Consider the following 7,904-nt stretch of genomic DNA (forward strand, 5'->3'; position numbering starts at 1 on the left):
CGTCTCTACGAATAAAACTAAACTGAATATGACAATTTATTGGGAAATATGGATACTTGGTTTTGTATTTTGTATTTTTTATTCTAACTAGGCCGACATCGGGTGTACCGAGTTTCGGTGAACTCGGTAACACCCTAATAAAAAAAATAGAAAAAAATGAAAAATTAGTTTTTGTTTTTGAGCCAATATTAAAGGGATAAAACCGTAATTCACCATCTATTATATTAATAAAATTAAGAGAAAATTGTTGATTACAGCTTTTTAAAAACCACTTTTTGAAAATTACAGCCTTATATAATTTTTTTTGTAAATTACATCCAGAATATCACTTTTCTTCTAAAATTGCACCAGTTTGAGGATTCCGGTGAGTTTTGTCAAAATATGACCGATATACCCTTGTCTTATTTTAAAGCTTACCCAGATTTCTTACCACCTCTCTCTCCTTTCATTGTTTTCGTCTTCTCCTCTTCTCTCTCCTTCAAATTGTGTTCTGCACTGTACACTTACAAGCTATACTCATTATTTGCCGATCTCCGTATATTAATTACCGATTAAAATTTGGGTTAAATTCAATTTGGTTGCTCAATATCTCAACACCACTTTTACCCTAAACTTCCAAGTTTTTCAGCACTACTATACCCTAAGACGATATCGACAACACAATGGTGATAATGGGATGGGGAACAATCCACTAATGGCGGATTGTACTTGCCTGGAAAAACCATGTTGTTTTTAAATGCCCCTAATTTGATACTCCGTATAAGGTTATTTTGTCAGAATATTACCAAAACTGAAGAACCGTAATTATTTTCAATTTGGGGAAAATTGATCTACTAAGTATAGAAGAGAGATGATGAAGAACACTAATTATTTTTAAGAGAAAATGGAAACAATAGAATTCAATTAAGTTGATTAGGGTCGAATTTGAAGAAGAGGGGCGAATTGGATTAGGTGAAAATGTTGAAAAATGGAGAATTGGGAGAGATGGAGTTGTGAAATGTGATGAAAATAAGAGATGAACATGAACATAAGAGAATAGAAAAGATGAAGGGAATGGCATTTTCGTCATAAAAGATGAACTTAAATGACAAAAATTCAAATTTGCATCAATTTTCAATCGGAGTAAATATTTTGGCTGTAATTTATCATCAGAAGTGATATTCTGGATGTAATTTACAAAAAAAATTATATAAGGCTGTAATTTTCAAAAAGTGATTTTTAAAAGGCTGTAATTAACAATTTTCTCTAAAATTAATTTATAATAAAAGATACCAATTAAATCTAAACTATATCTAATATTACTAGGGGTGTGCAAAATCCGGTCCGGACCGGAAAAATGGACCGGTCCGAAACCGGAATTAAAGGATTTGTCTTTTTCATAGAGAAATCTATGATCAAAGATAGAACAAGATCCATTTTGCATCATATCTAAGGGATTCCTTAGTTCGGGCCGAAAAAACAATGTCACTCGATCATTATCAAACTGACTGCAATCTTTTTCTGTCCGTGAAGATCCCACCAGAGCGCCTTCTACTTTTAATAGACCATGAACTAGATTAGAATCATTCTCAACGAGTCCATAAGAAGTGATCCCCTTTTTTCCATCGGGTCCGGGTAGAGACCAAAGATCTTGAGCGACCGATCCGGCAGAACAACTCAAAAGATAAAGAAGTATCGTTAATTTCTTCATGCTCGTTCCAAGTTCGAAGTACCATTTGTACAAAGAAGAATCCCCTTCGTTACATGATTTCTTCTTCATATAGATAGATATAGGATCTATAGGGCAATTACTTAAAAGTACATTTTGTGCAATGACCCTTCCTATCGATAGAAAAAGATCCCATGATCCTGAACCGATCTTACGGGGATCGAAAATCCCAAGTTTGTCTATGAAGAGCGGATCTAATTGTATTAGTGTCTATAATTGATTTCTTCTGTGTAATACTAATCGATAGGACCTCATTATTAAGTGCTACAAGATCTCGTACATTGGAACCCATGGTTATGGACCCGAATCCATTAGTATGGAACATTTTCTTTTCCAAGTGAAATCCCCTAGTATATGAAAGAGTGAAAAAGTGCTTTCGTTGTTGTGGAATAAGAAGCCTTCGTATCTTAATACATGTATTTAATTTATTCGGAGCTATTAGAGCGGGATCCACTTCTTGAGGAATATGAGTCGAAGCAATAACAAGAATATTTCTAGTGGACCATCTTTCACAATCCCTAGAGAGATAGTTCACTAATAGGCCGAAGGATAAGTAATTCGACTCATTCACATCCAGATCATGAATGTTTGGAATCCATATTATGCAAGGAGACATTGCTTTTGCTAATTCGAATTGAAGGGTGATATAAAATTGGCCGATTTTCGGCATCATATCCATAGTTAGCGCATTCATCATAGTTAGCAGCTCCAGCTCCGTATCAAGGTCACGATCGATATCGTCACTAACATCAATATCATCACTAACATCAATATCAATATCGTCACTAGCATCAATAAAAAAACCTTTAAGCTTGTTATCCAAGAACTTGTTCAAAAATACCGTAATAAAAGGAATATAGGAGTTTGTCGCTAGGTATTTGACCAAATAGGATCGTCCAGTTCCTATAGAGCCTATCACTAAAATACCCCTAGAGAGGGATAAGGCTAAGCGGAGCGAAAAGGGTTTTCCATGAGATGGGAAATGAAACCTATTAGCCCCACACGAGATTTGTGAATAAGTGATTGTCTGATAATGAGCAAGGAATACCCGTCTTTCTGCTAAACAAGATGTATTGAACTCATAATTCATTAGATACTTTTTATGAATGTCAACTAAGTATCATAAGTAAATTGCTCCCGGTTGTTCAATCATTTGATAACCAGAGTCATTCTTTAATAAACGATCACTATGAGTTAGACTCAATAGAATTTGATCAATCCTTTTTTCTGTCGTTAAAGTGGATAACTGAACCAAAAATTATCTTTCTTCTTCATCAATCGAATCACTGCTCGCGACTCAGGATTCTATTTTATCCTCAATCCAATCACCGTTCACCCTTTTTATTTTTCTTATCAATGAATAGATCTCTTTACTTATATGAAATGAATAGATCTCTTTACTTGTATGACTTAGATGTCTCGTATTTCTCGAAATAGTGATTCGATTGATGGGATTTGGTATGATACTTATGAGATCGATGAGATTAATATTAAAATCTTTTTTATTAGAACGTATTGATTTGACCCCATAAGCGGGACCACCACCCAATGGCATGTTGCCACGAAGCGAGAACCCCATATTTCTTCTAGGGAATCTCCTAATTGTTCCGAGCAACGAGAAAGAGATTCTTTAACCGAGAAGAAATTCGGTTCGATGTAGGATACCTATCCGAAGTTTTCGCAACTCAATCATGTATGATGGAGTCATCAAAGATTTGACCTCTTCGAACTCATGTCGTAACTCACTAGAGGCTCGGAAAACAAAGAAAAGATGTGTACGAACGAGATATCCAGCAACAAGAAGAAGAAAAAGGATTGAATAGAAGAACTCCCGAACATTTGGCGATCCCAGATGTGTCCATATCAATGGTGACTCATTATTTCGATGAATCATTTCTTCGGACAGAAGAAGATTATGTAAACACTTGTTCGAAATCTCACTTATCAAATTCCATTGTGGAAGACACACTTTTTTCTGAAGAATTCGCCATGATATATATGATCCGTGCATAATATCATGAAAAATAGATACAAATTTTTGACTGCTACTTAGTATCGGCAATAGGCCTGAAAAAGTATCAAAAAATAGAAAATTTAGATATTTGTACCCTGTCGAAGTAAGGAACCATGGCATATATGTTTGGAATAGATTCCATTTTGAAAGAGTTGAAAAAGCGCTATCTCGTTGAAAGGTTCTATACATCTGCCCTTTCTCAACGCATTTCTTTAGACAAAGACTCCGTTTTTTCCTCTTTTCCGATGGTAAATATTTATCAGAACATGGAGTGTAAATCAAACCCATGTTTGAATTGAAATTGAGATACTGATGCAAGTTTTTCCTTTCTGAATCAGATAGATTCATATCTGAAAGAGGTTGATAAAACGCTCTTTCAAAATGGACTATTTGTCCCTCTGTTAGCGGTGTTCCAGAAATGTCTGTGATCGAGTCAATAGTTCTACGAACGAATAGATCGGATCGAATTGTAAAATCGTTAGGTATGAATATGTTAGATACCTGTGACTCGATTGGTGAAATAGTAAAGCATGTTTTTTTTTACCGACACACAAAGCAAATATTTTGTTGCGAATGAACAAGATATCGAGGAATTGTCTATACGTAAAATCATAATTATTGATACGGGCCTTTTCCATATAAAAAGGGAATCTTTTGTTACAATAGAAGCAGAAGTGATGTGGATTATTCAAGAATCGAAGTCGATTTGTTTTATAAAAAGAAGATATCAATGAACTTCTATGAAATGGTTTTACGGGATTCAACCAATTGTTTTGATCGTGGGATATCATTGAGAAATAGGAATCCGTCTTACCATTCCTGTGATTATTTCTAGTATCGAATGAGTCAATCATCCACTTTGGTATCTTATTGAACAAAAATGGTGATATTGTTCTTCCATTGATCAATAATTTAGATTTTTGGAAAGTATCATGATCATTCAATAAGAAGGCTTTTAATTTTTTCAAATGAACGATTTGAAGACCTATTGATTCTAACAACGGATTGTAGAGTTGATCATTCGGACCTTTCAATTCAGAAATGTGGATCTCGGACCTATGAATGGGGATATTCCCGAAACTCACAAAGAAAAAGGGAAGTGAGTTAGACACAAAGAGAAGCAACTTGGACAAAAAAAGAAGTGACTTGGACAAAAAGAAAAGAAGTGACTTAGACAAATCTTTTTTGTCGATAACCTCAGACCAATCAATCGGATATTTATTAATATGTAATCGACCGAACACTACTTGAAAACGGCTCTCCGCTTTCGAAACTAAATGTTCTGGAAATTCTTGGTCCCATTGAACCATTTGTATCTATATGCATCAGGATCCTGATTCATGAATCTCTCGGTTCGAGAAAGAAAAATAAGAGGATCGAACCTTTTCTTCTGGCTCTTTTTCAAATTCGATAAATGTTGGTTGATCGTATATTTCCTTATAGTTCTATGATTCAGAGTATCGTTTCCTATTTGATCCCTTTTAATTCCATATTCGAGCTGTGATCGGATCGATTCATTAAAAATAATCGATTCAATAAATTCCGGTTCGATCCACCATTTTTTAAGATTCCGATTTCCGGTCCGGTCTTGGACCGAAAAATTCCGCTCCGGACCAGAAAGACCGGAATTTTTATTTTTTAATTTTTTTCAAAAAATATTATCTATAAAAACAATTTGGGCTTATCGAATCCGGTCCAACCGGTCCGGATTTTTGGACCAGAATTTGAAAAAGTGGGTATATAAAAATTAAATAATTCCGGTCCAACAGGTCCGGTCCGGTCTTGGACCGGAATTATTCCGATCCGGTCCTGGTCCGGAATTTTTAATTCCGGTCCGGTCTCCGATCCATGGCTTTTTGGGATTCCGGTTCCGGTCCATTCCGGTTCCGGTCCGATGCACAACCTAAATATTACACATAAATCATATCATAACAAACAAATCTTCATCTTCATCATTAAATCACACATTTACCAATTGATGAAGAAAAGGACTTCGTCCATCACACCTTACCAATTAACTAGGTTAGTGTACATAATTTGTGTAGTTTAATAGCTTTCATCATGCTTGCTTCAGCACAAGAGTAGTAAACGGCAGTGTAATTTGACATTGTAGTAGAACGATGTAAATACTTGATCCCGAAAGTGTATCACGCTCAAAATGACCCAACTAACTTATTTAATCTAGAGTCATCCTATAATGACTAACTATATATATCAGGTGTACTCCGATTTGAATTCAAAATGACCCACAAATTTAGCGTAAGGTCAGAGTTTAATCCCGACCGAATACACTCGAAAATTGGATAAATTTAAACGAAATGTAGGTTTAGATAATACGGAACTATTATAAAAAATATAAGGAGTATGTTAATTATTCTAATGTTTGAGTTATGTTATTTTGACTAGGTAGTATATGTATCGAACACGACACGATGTTAAAGTATCAGATACGGTTATTTTGTGCAAAATTTTCATTTTTTGATCTACTATAAAGTATCGAAATGTCGCGTCGTATCGCTTATCGAAACTGATACGACAATTATGTGAAATATTGGAGTATAAAGGCTTAGAATCATTAATCAAGAATGTACATTTTTATGGTTCCACCAAATATAGCTAGCACACAATCACGCATAATCTTTTAAATTTGTTATTATCATTATTATTGTTAAATTAATTAATTAGGTTAAGTTCCAAAATTACCCTTTAAAACTAATTAATTTTGAAATCTTAAATTTTATGGAGGGAAGCAAAATACATAGGTAAATTACATTAATACCCCTGTGTCGCTCAATTTGAGTAACACCCGGTGTCGCCATCTCATTTTCCAAAATTATTTGATTTTTTTGGACTTTTGGTTAATGGGCTGGTCTTATGGTAAGAGACCGCCTTATTAAACAATTTGTGATTAAGATTATTTTTTTTGGTTTAAATGAGCGTACTATGTCGGAGGTGAAAAATAACCCCTAATTTCATGATTGGGGTAAAAGAGCGTTTTACCATTTGAGCTAACTCTTGTATAAAAATCATATATATATATATATATATATATATATATATATATATATATATATATATATATATATATATATATATATATATATATATATATATATATATATATATATATATATATCTTTTTTTAGAATTGGCTTAATAGAAGAATAGCCCAAAAATAAAATTTAATTAAGTTATAATTAATTTTTATTTTTATTTTAACAACCCAATATTATATGATGAGTACTAACATAATTAAAAGTGCAAGTCATTAATATAATACGTATCTTATATCATCAAAATAAAATATTTTTCTACAAGTTTATTAACTAATCAATTTCACTTTTTGTTATTGGGTTAGTCCAATGTATAAAATGATCTTACATAACAATTTGTGAATAAATAATTCCATGCATCAATCCATAAGACTAGAGTTGTTCATGGACGAAACGACCCATTAGACACCCCAGACCAGGCCCGTTAACAAAGCGGGCTTGGACAATGTATTTTCCAAAATTTACGAAAGTTTGGCCCTCAAACCTGCTCAAAATCCGCTAACCCGCATTTCCATGAGCCAAAAAATTCATGGTGACCGACTTGCATCCGGCCCAACCGCATTTAATCACCTCTACATAAGACCATCGTCGACAAATTACTAAATATCGTCGACAATTAACGTAAATTTCCAAGTTTGCCCTCCATATCATAACTCCATATCCGTCTCACCAAAATGCAATTTCCGTCTCAAAACACAAATGCAATTTCCGTCTCACTAAAACACAAGTCACCGTCTCACTAAAATATTTCAAACAAAAAAAAAAGTCGGGTTTTGTAATTAACAACATGAACGGGAACGATTTTAACAACGATTCCAACAATGAAGCTAGTAACGAGGTTAGTTTACGATTTAGTTTTGTTAAAAATTTATGTTTTATTATCGTTTGAATCCCGAATTAGGATAGATGCCATGAATGTAGACGGAATTATGATAGAATTTGTGACGTATTTATTTGAAAAAAAAAAAAAAAAAAAAAAAAAAAAGTACACGTTCTGGGCCTGGACGAAGAGAATTTTCGTCGGACACGGTCTTGACGAAAAATTCTTTCGTCAACATGGGCCTTGGACGAAAGAATTTTTCGTCCAAAACCAGTGCCCTGGACGAAAAATTCTTTCGTCCAAGGCCCA

The sequence above is a fragment of the Silene latifolia genome, unplaced genomic scaffold (assembly GCF_048544455.1).
Source record: "Silene latifolia isolate original U9 population unplaced genomic scaffold, ASM4854445v1 scaffold_168, whole genome shotgun sequence".
Lineage (NCBI taxonomy): Eukaryota > Viridiplantae > Streptophyta > Magnoliopsida > Caryophyllales > Caryophyllaceae > Silene > Silene latifolia.